At 36.0% G+C, this 10,447-nt stretch overlaps 2 long non-coding RNA genes across 2 annotated transcripts; both read right to left on the bottom strand.

The window, feature by feature from the left end:
• Positions 1–3,424: 3,424 nt before the first annotated feature.
• On the bottom strand, positions 3,425–5,916 carry LOC109056992. The gene is made up of 3 exons (XR_006154735.1): positions 5,859–5,916; positions 4,835–4,996; positions 3,425–3,485 (listed from the first exon to the last, which is right to left on the bottom strand). It is a non-coding gene; the product is annotated as an uncharacterized LOC109056992 (long non-coding RNA).
• Positions 5,917–6,324: 408 nt separating this feature from the next.
• Positions 6,325–9,797, bottom strand: LOC122137277. The gene is made up of 2 exons (XR_006154734.1): positions 9,742–9,797; positions 6,325–6,473 (listed from the first exon to the last, which is right to left on the bottom strand). It is a non-coding gene; the product is annotated as an uncharacterized LOC122137277 (long non-coding RNA).
• Positions 9,798–10,447: the final 650 nt, after the last annotated feature.

Below are 10,447 nucleotides of genomic sequence, written 5' to 3'. Positions count from 1 at the left end.
TAAAGTATGTTCTCTTTTGGGTGAAGAAAGTACACACTTTTGAGTGTGGTAGTAGAAGAGTATGAAAGCTGTGGGACATACTATCACATCACACAATTGCGTCTTTAAAGGAGCGCTCTGTCGCACCGTTTACACCGCACCTGTCTCTGTAAACTGACCTGTCAATCATCTTGTAACAATTAACATCCTCCACATTTCTTTTAATTTAACTTCCTACTGTAATGGAGAGAAAAGAAGTAGCTCATTGATCTGCCAGTCGCGGGTGCTCCAGTACCCAAAGCAGACAGGGTTCTGGTACCCATTAAGTGGACATATGATACGATTTTCAAATTTCCTTTCTCTTTGGAGTGTTACAAGCTCTTGGTGAATAAAGAGGATCTGTGAAGTTGCAAAGACTAAAGTCTCAAATCCAAGAGATATTCTTTGTGAAGTTGCAAAGACTAAAGTCTCAAATCCAAGAGACGACTCATTCTAACATGCCCCCACATCTCCACGTTACTATGTGGGAAGATTTGCATAACGCGGGCCCAGATGTTCACGCAAAGAAAGAAGGTGTACCTTTTATTCTCGTTGTAGATGTATTGTTGTTGCCACCACCGAGTCGTATTGACGTTGTGTGTTTTCAACTGTGAAATCGAAACTACTTTGTTTTGGCCTTCCAAAAGAGGATGATATCCGCTCCCGTCATGCCTGGGGCTGATCCGTGCTGGTCGCTGAGGAAATACCTCAACTTTTCACTGGGATCGCCAGATCGGCTTTCACCATGGACGAAGCGGAGTCCAGCCCGGGGTCGTCACATGTGGTTGCTGCAAGACCAAGGTACGCGCTCCTTTGTAGAATCCGCCTGCCGCACTGTTCTCAAGACGCCTGCCTCTGCTCACCTCAAGGCCGCGGTGTTGATGGACGACGTTTTTTCACTAAGAAATCGAAACTACTTTGTTTGGCCTTCCAAAAGAAGACACGACTAGAAATCATGTTTATATCACATTTATAATGGTTTCTATGTTTACGTCTCGTCGCTCCTGCCGGACAGGGCATCACAATATGTTAAGAGGCGTAACATTTCCGTCACACATGCTTGAGTCATTCGGCCAATCACAATGCACTGGATAGCTGGCCAATCACAGCACACCTCACTTTTCAGACCGATGAGCTTTGTAAAAATCAACACGTTTCAGAAGGCAGGGCATAGAGGAGAAACAATAATGTACAGTATGTGGAAAATAATGTTGTTTTTAGCAGCATCATATGACCCCTTTTAAAGAAGAAGCAAAGGAGGATCAGTTGCCAACCTGAGAGTAAAGCTCATTAATACTCAAAACCATTATTCAACAGCTGACCATCCCAAACCAATGTCTAAAAAAAAGTATTTATTTATTTTTTGTGTGATATTTTATTCCAAATATAAAAGGAGTGAGGAGAAAAGTAAAAAAAAATAAAAACGCCACGTTAAATGTTTTCCTGTGAACATCAGATCATTTAAGAGGATTTTGTTAACATTAAAATTAAGAAAAAGAAAACAGACAACACCAAGCTCTTTAAATAAATGATTAGAGAAAATATTACACACAGAACTATTATTTTTAATAAACTGTTTTAATCAATTTATTTTAAAAGTGCTGTTTGTACTGTTGAGAACGACATGAAAATGAAGAGAAGCACAATATGATCTTTACAAAGGTTTCCTCCCACGGTGTGGTGTCCTCCTCCCTCAACAGATTCCTTCAATTTCGTAAGTGCTAATCTCTCACATTTAATCATATTAAGATTCAGACCAAAATTGTTATTTTTTATTTTATTTTTTTTCAAAAATGGTGATAGCTTGAAAGAAACTCATATTTCTATAAAAAGGACCCTGAGTAACGAGGCAGTAAGCAGCGGAGAGACTGAAGTCTTGGTCTAAATACCTAGAAAGAAAAAAACTCCACGAATTCAAGGAATGATTTTCAGTGGAGCTACACTCTATGCTCAGGGCTGGGATTGTCTCTAAATACTCCCTCCACATTCAAATACTTCACACCACACTTCAATGCTTCAAATCTGAATATTATCCAATTTAAATCTTATTTTAATATTATGACCAAAATATTTTCTGTTCATTCTTCAAAAGACTGTCCTCATTAGTAAAAATAAAGTAAAAATGAAGGAAAACAAACACTTGATGACAAACAAAAACTTTTATTTTAAAATCTAAAGAGACATTAAATTATTATCATAGCCATCAGAATACTGACCAGCAATCACCATTATAACATTTAAAAATACATTTCTGTCATTTTTTGTACTTATGTAGGAATGTCACAAAGTCTCATAAAAACCAACTTTTCTTCAAATAATGAGTAAAATGACACAACCGCGAGTAAAAGACACAGCATTTCTAAACCACTGAAGCTGTCAGTCAGTTCAGCACAAACTCACTGTGTGTGAAAACTCCCGTTTTAATCAATTCATCTGTCCAAAACTGCACAATCCAGCTTTTATTTACTCTGTGTTTCTGCTTTGTTTGTTGTAATGAGAGGATTTGTGATTGTTAGTAACAGACAGACAGATAGCTAACTTAATATAGAATTAAATAGAATAACAATGTGTAGAAAATGTAAGAGAGATCATGGAAATGTTTTTAAGTAACATGGAAATTTCACACAGAAGATTTAGACAATGTAGATTTTGCTTTATATCTTTTTGATACATTTAAGTGCTGCACTTGACAATCACATTTAAACATCTGAATGATTATGAATGAGTTTGATACAAATATTATTAAAACTGAAGAGCCAGACAGATTCATCTGAGCTTCTTCCTCCTCTGTTCCAGCTTTACATTAAACACAATGATCATCTGCTTGAATACTAAAGCAACATTATCATTCAATATCATGTTTCTAACACACATGCTGCATTATTTCATTGTAAAGTCTGAGTCTCTTCACCTGTATGGATCACATTTACACATTTATCACACATTTATTTCTCCTCATAGACACAGTAGTGAAGCTCTTCTGTGGATCTTCAGCTGATGTTTTACTGCTCCTCTCAAGAACACTTCACATTATGATATACAGCATTTATAAGCTTTTGATTGATCTCTATCTGTGGACTGTTGGTGATGGATCTGTATCAGTGACTGTTGGTGATGGATCTTATCAGGGACTCTTGGTGATGGATCTCTATCAGGACTGTTTGGTGATGGATGGTTTGTATCAGGGACTGTTGGTGATGGATCTGCTATCAGGGAGGTTGGTGATTGATCTGTATCAGGGACTCTTGGTGATGTGATCTCTATCAGGGCACTGTTGTGATTGCAGATCTGAATATCAGGGACTGTTGGTGATGGATCTGTATCAGGGACTTTTGGTGATGGGATCTCTATCAGGGACTCTCTTGGTGATGGATCTCTATCAGGGACTTTTGGTGATGGATCTCTATTCAGGGACTTTTGGTGATGGATCTCTATCAGGGACTTTTGGTGATGGATCTCTATCTACACTGTAAGGTCAAACAGAAGAGAAGATAATCAGAGTTCAGTTACAAATTAGTTTCTATACTTCAGTCACTTTTTAAGTAAAACTGCATTAAAATCCCATAATCAGACTAATAACTGACTATACCTGATTTTGAATATAACAGTATTTTGTGTTTAAATATAATACATTTAGAACATGAATTCCATTCTGTTTGTGTCTCTATTGAGTCAATATAAAGAGAAACACATACTAACGAGTGTACACCAAATATAATAAATGACAAGGAACAAACACAAATGTGATTTTGTCTTAAAACACAAATCTTTCAGTTAAATGTTGCACTAGTTAAAGCTGTTTGTCCTCTAGTTTAAACATGTTTGTATTGGTCTTCATAAATAAGTGAAATGATTGCACAGCTCGCTGGAATACTGGATTCTGATTGGTCAGTCGTGACATTCTGAGGTGTGTTATTCATTAGGTGTGTTGTCCATTAGCAGCAGCAGAAAAACACACAGTCATACGGTATTTGAGTCGGGCGTTTTTTTTTGACTTTCTCTCGTATCACACAAGCGCACCGTGCTCTCACTCGGTTTCATTCAAACACAACTGCTATTAGCTTGTGCCTCAGTTACTGACTGTATTTACCCTCAAACCAAAAAACTGCAGGAGATTCCTGTTAATAGTAGACTTGAGGAGACATTGTTCAAAGTGTGTCTTGTTGTTTGTTAAAGTTGGTTGCTAACTGACGAGAAGCGTTTAGCTGAATCTAAATTTGTGTCTAATTCTTCACTTCTGTGTCAAGAAAGCATATAATAAGTGTGATAATGCACATGCAGCCGGATGTTATCACAGAATAAGTCTCTTCAGGAGGGACACAAGTCCTGATCACGTCACCCTGTCGGTTTATTCTGTGATAACAAGCGCGCTGGAGGTACATTATCTCTTACAGAAAGTAAGTGTAAAGTAATGTGTGACGTGTTGCTTGTCAAAGTAAAAACCACACAAGAGACAGAGACATTGATCATGTGATGCTGGACGACTGTGAGCTGAAGCTGAATCTGCTCTGATTTTACCAGCGTTTTCCTACAATCTGAACACATCTATTTCAAACTGTAATGATTCACTATTACTGATGTCATTAATAAAGCAGCTGTTGCTGTATATAAAGCTGTGACAGTGTGCTTTTCTTCTCTTTCCTCCTTTGTGTTCAACATTTTTATCAACTTTACATTTCATTCTGACACAAACCCTTTGAAATAAAGCTTGATGATCATTTGATAAACTCTTTTCACAAATATTTGAAAGTATATATTTGTTCACATATCAGAGGTAAATTAATCTCTTTAATATCACAAAGTGAAGTTTACTCACCTCAGTTTACAGTTTGAGTCTCGTAGCACATCAATGAGCTTCTGCTTTGAGTCTCCAATCTTATTGAATCTCAGATCAAGCTCTTTTAGAAACTCCAGAGCTTTTGTGTTTGTCAAAGACGGAGTTAAAGAAGAAACATCTGTAATGCCACAGTAAATAAGACTAGAAAGAGACAAACAGAGGAAGAGAGATCATCTTACAAACAAATCATTAAGATGTAAGAAGAATCTTTCACAAATATAATGTGAACACATTCATCATGAGATATTGAGTATAAAGTGTGTTGTTTAACTCTTATGTGCTGTTCGTTTGGGGAGGACACTCGTGCTGTTTGGGGTCTCCAGAGAACACAGAGAACAAAAGGTAGTTTTGTAATGAAATGTTAAAACAAAATGTTTTTTTAACAAATGTAATTTTACTCATTTTATCAATGTTTTTTTCTCCACATTTTTGTAGTTTAAGGATTTATGATTTTTTTTTATATTTATAAAAATAAATTAAAAGTGCTGGGTGTCACCTCTTCAGACATTTTTGACAAATTATGTTTCACATTTTTGTAGTTTAAGGATTTATGGGGGTCGGGGGGGGTACGTGACTGACATTTTTGACAAATCAACATTTTTATAGTCTCCCATTAATGGTTGTGAACGTGTGGAAGGGTTGCCACTTCATTTTCGTGTATTTTGTGTTCTGAATTGTGTGGATTTATTGATTTTATTTGATAAATTAATAAGAAAAAGTACTGATTTAATCATTTCCTCATTCATTTCAATGTGGGTCTCCAGAGAGTGACTTTTTTTACACTAACACACAACCAGATATCAATCCAATTTAATTTTCTATTTGTAGAGCTACCAAGTGTTGACAACCGTACAAAGTCTCATGACATTTAGATAAAGGAACTTTTTTTATTATTATTATTTCAGCAAACATCATTTGGGGTCTCAAAAGACCTTGAACAGCACATAAGAGTTAAACAAAGTGATTTTCATCATTTTGATTCTTGTATGTGAATGTTACTGACCTCAATCTCTCCAGTTTACAGCGTGAATCCTTCAGTACGTCACATAAGTGATTCACTCCTGTGTTTTTTATTTGATTCTCGCTCAGGTTCAGTTCTCTCAGGTGTGACGGGTTTGATTTCAGAGCTGAAGTCAGGATGAGACACTGTTTCTCTGTAATACTGCATCCCCACAGACTGAAGACAGAAAGAGAATACACGTTATGTTCATGTGTGAGTAATTCATCATGTGTTAACACCATACAGTGCAATAATTAAAACATTGCCAAAAACCTTATTATATGACCATAAATAAAAGCAGAAGAAAAAAGATGAACAAAGTAGATTAAGATATAGGATCAACTACAGAACTACTTAAAAATAACATTAAATGTGAAAACGGAGTTTAAATCTGAGAAATCAAGAAAATTCTGTTTCTGAATTACAATTTACCTGAAGACATTTTATTTTGTTTTATCATCAATAAACTTTTTTTTTTGCAATTGTCATTCTTTACTGCACTGTAAGTCTGAGGGAATGTGAAAAAAAGAAAGTATGTCAGGATTTAATTTGGTCCATTAATGAACTGGATTGCTGTGATTTGTTATTGCTGTGATCTCCGGTGATTGACAGATTTTCCTGCTCCATCATCAGACGAGAAGGAAAGTTATTCAGATAAAAGATCAGGAGGACACATCAATTAGAAATACATTATGTGCACAGATTAATCATTTCAGCACTGCAGTATTCCATAAAAAATAAAATAAACTGTCAACTTAATTTCATGGTAACTTTTTAATATGATTTTAAGTAGTTCTATAGTTTGATCCTATATCTTAATCTACTTTGTTAATCTTTTTCTTCTGTTTTTGTTTTATTGGGGCAGTTGTGGCCTATTGGTGAGAGAGTCGGGCTTGTAACCTGAAGGTGGTGGGTTCGAGTCTCAGGTCCAGCAGGGATTGTAGGTGGAGAGAGTATTCCATATCCAGCGCTCTCTTCTACCTTCAATACCACAACTGAGATGAGACCCTCGAGCAAGAACTGAACCCCAACTGTTCCCTGGGGGCCGTGTGTGTGTTCATGTGTGTGTGTGTGCGTGTGTGTGTGAGAGAGAGTGCGTGTGTGGTGTGTGTGTGTGTGTGTGAGAGAGAGAGAGAGAGTGTGTGTGTGTTTGTTCACGTTGTGTGTGTGTTCACGGTGTGTGTGTGTGTGTGTGAGAGAGAGAGTGTGTGTGTTCACGGTGTGTGTGTGAGAGTGAGAGAGAGAGAGAGAGAGAGAGAGAGTGTGTGTGTGTGTTTGTTCACATTGTGTGTGTGTTCACGGTGTGTGTGTGTGAGTTCCACCTGAAAGTAAACAAACTTTTAAGGGGGCATCCCTCAGATGGGAGAGTATAATGATACTAACTCTAGTTTCTCCAGCTTGAATTTGTGTTTCATCAGTAAATCACTGAGGGTTTTTTCACTCCAGAGTCTCCTAGTAGTTTATTACAGCTCAGGTTCAGTTCTCTCAGGTGTGATGGGTTTGATTTCAGAGCTGAAGTCAGGGATGAGACACTGTTTCTCTGTAATACTGCATACACACAGACTGAAGACAGAAAGAGAAAACACAATGAATCAGACACGTTATGTTCATGTGTGAGTAATTCATCATGTGTTAACACCATACAGTGTAATAATAATAATAATAATAATAATAATAAAAAATACAAATAAAAAATTGCCAAAACCTTACATTTATATTACATTTAGTCCTTTAGCAGACGCTTTTATCCAAAGCGACTTACAAATGAAGACAACTGAAGCAATCAAAATCAACAAAAGAGCAATGATACACAAGTGCTAGAACAATACTTTTTATTATTATTATTATTATTATTATTATTATTATATAATAAAAAGAAAACAGATAGAAAAGAAAAAAATAAAACAAACTAATATTTGATGCCTTTTTAGCTTTTTTGTGACCAAAATAAGAAATGCGCTGTAAATTAGTTCAGAGCGCATGTTTGTGGACCGACATGGTTGACAGCTGTTCATGCACAATTACCATTTTAGATCGACAATCTGTACTGTATAAGATTTCTATTCAAACTGAAAGCATAAATCTAGGCTTCAGCTAACATAAACAAAAGCACAATGCAGAACAGTGACATTTCATTCACTGACGCTCTTTAGACTAAACCCAGAAGCACATAGACTTACGTGCCGGCAACCCGCCAAAATAAAAGCTTGCTGATTTTAAGTTTGAAAATGATAAATTAAAATAATTCAAATTAAAAATAATAATTAAGGTTAAAATAATAATAATAGCACTTTATTTTTAAGTTTACTATAAAATAATTGTATTTGTATTTAATACTCTATTTTTATTTTAAAATAAAACAGAATTAATTATCACACTTTATTTTTTAGTTTATTTTATATAAAAATAAATAAATATAATGCAATATCATCATTACTATTATTCATTTATGTTTTATTGTTATATTTGATGGGTCACCAGGTTTTCATTAGAGAACCAGGCTAAAAAACTGATGTGCTCCTCTGAATATAGGGCTGCACAATAAATCACATGCAGGGGCATAAATTGGGCGTAAAAGCTAGAATTGCACTTGACAGGAAATGTATCCACAGAGGAAAGTCTTACTACTATTAGTGCAGCAGGAGACAGCACTTGAGTCTGTTGTAGACATTACTATCTTCACAGTGTTGCCAAGTCTGCAGTTTTCTCAGGGATATTGAATTAAACTTTATCACTGTTGCGGCGGGTTGAAACGACCCCAGTGACGTGTATTTTAGCCCCGGAACCCTATTTTTACCAAGGAACCCCCGCGAAATGTGGTTAGTTTGGACTTATTTTGAGAAGTCACAAACAGTGTGGACTCATCAGAAAATGTGTGTGTATGTGTGTGAGATGTAAAAAAGGAAAGCAGGCATTTGGATCAAAGCACTGAGAGGCAATAATAATAATACTGTGGGATTACAAATGTATAAAATGTTAAATCTAGGTTCCAATATAATAGTAGACATTTTGAGGTAATAAAGCTGACATATCCAAGAAGATCAAATCAGGAAAATCAAGTTTCTGAGACATTAACCTTTTGTCTTCATGCACTTCCTGACTATAGGGCAAGGTCCCAAGATAAAGGTGCCTGCTAAACTCAAGGCACAGCTGTGCTGTGTGATAATGTGAAGGTATGGGTGATACTATCAGGCACCTCTGTATTTATATGACACTGTTATGTTGATGTTTGGCATTTCCTGATTCCATTTGCATGCTTTGTTTAAATGGTCTCCACCTCCATGTATCCCTCCTCCTAGAAATGTATATAAACTACAATGTATTAATGACTAGTTAGACTTTGATGACTACAGCGCCACGCAGAGCGTTCTCAAAGAATTCTGCTGAAGATTACCCAAGAGTCTCCTGGTCTTCACTTCTGGGTTTCTAACAATACTTACATTATTATTTAAAGTGATAGATTTCAGATGGAGCAGCATTTAATACACAGAACCGTAGTTAACTGTTAAGCGATGAAATATCACATTCATAATCACAGATGAATCGCCTTTAATTATGGTTAATCAGTGCAGTGGATCATGGGAAATGTAGTCCGGGGTGACACATAACAGTCTGTGTAGTGTGAGTCAGTATAATAGGAGGGGGACCTCTGGTGGAGAGCGGACGGAAGACCGCGGACAGGATTCATGACAGTTGTGAGGAGAAGGAAAGTTATTTAGATGAAAGATCAGGATTAGAAATACATTATGTGCTCGGATAAATCATTTCAGCACTGCAATATTCCATAAAAATAATAACTGTCAACTTTAACTTCATGGTGACTTTCTGAAAGTAAACAGTAATCTTTAATCTCAGTGTAACTGCTGTAGAGTGTAATGATACTAACTGTAGTTTCTCCAGCTTGAATTGTGTGTTCATCAGTAGATCACTGAGGTTTTTCACTCCAGAGTCTCCTAGTTTATTCCAGCTCAGGTTCAGTTCTCTCAGGTGTGATGGGTTTGATTTCAGAGCTGAAGTTGATACTAGACACTGTTTCTCTGTAATACTGCAATAACTCAGACTGAACGACAGAAAGAGAAAACACAATGAATCAGACACGTTATGTTCATGTGTGAGTAATTCATCATGTGTTAACACCATACAGTGCAATAATTAAAAAAATTAACCAAATAAAAAAAAAACTTCCAAAACCTTACATTTATATTACATTTAGTCCTTTAGCAGACGCTTTTATCCAAAGCGACTTACAAATGAAGACAACTGAAGCAATCAAAATCAACAAAAGAACAATGATACACAAGTGCTAGAATAATACTTTTTTTATTATTATATAATAAAAAGAAAACAGACAGAAAAGAAAAATAAATAAAGCAAACTAATATTAGAATATTAGCTTTTTGTGACCAAAATAAGAAATGTGCTGTAAATTAGTTCAGAGCGCGTGTTTGTGGACCTACATGGTTGGCAGCTGTTAATGCACAATTACCATTTTAGATCGACAAACTGTACTGTATAAGATTTCTATTCAAACTGAAAGCATAAATCTAGGCTTCAGCTAACATAAACAAAAGCACAATGCAGAACTGTGACAA

This window comes from Cyprinus carpio, chromosome B4 (assembly GCF_018340385.1).
Source record: "Cyprinus carpio isolate SPL01 chromosome B4, ASM1834038v1, whole genome shotgun sequence".
In the NCBI taxonomy this organism is placed as follows: Eukaryota; Metazoa; Chordata; class Actinopteri; order Cypriniformes; family Cyprinidae; genus Cyprinus; species Cyprinus carpio.
Note: the sequence above shows the minus strand (reverse complement) of the source record. Positions and strands in the feature narration are given on the sequence as shown.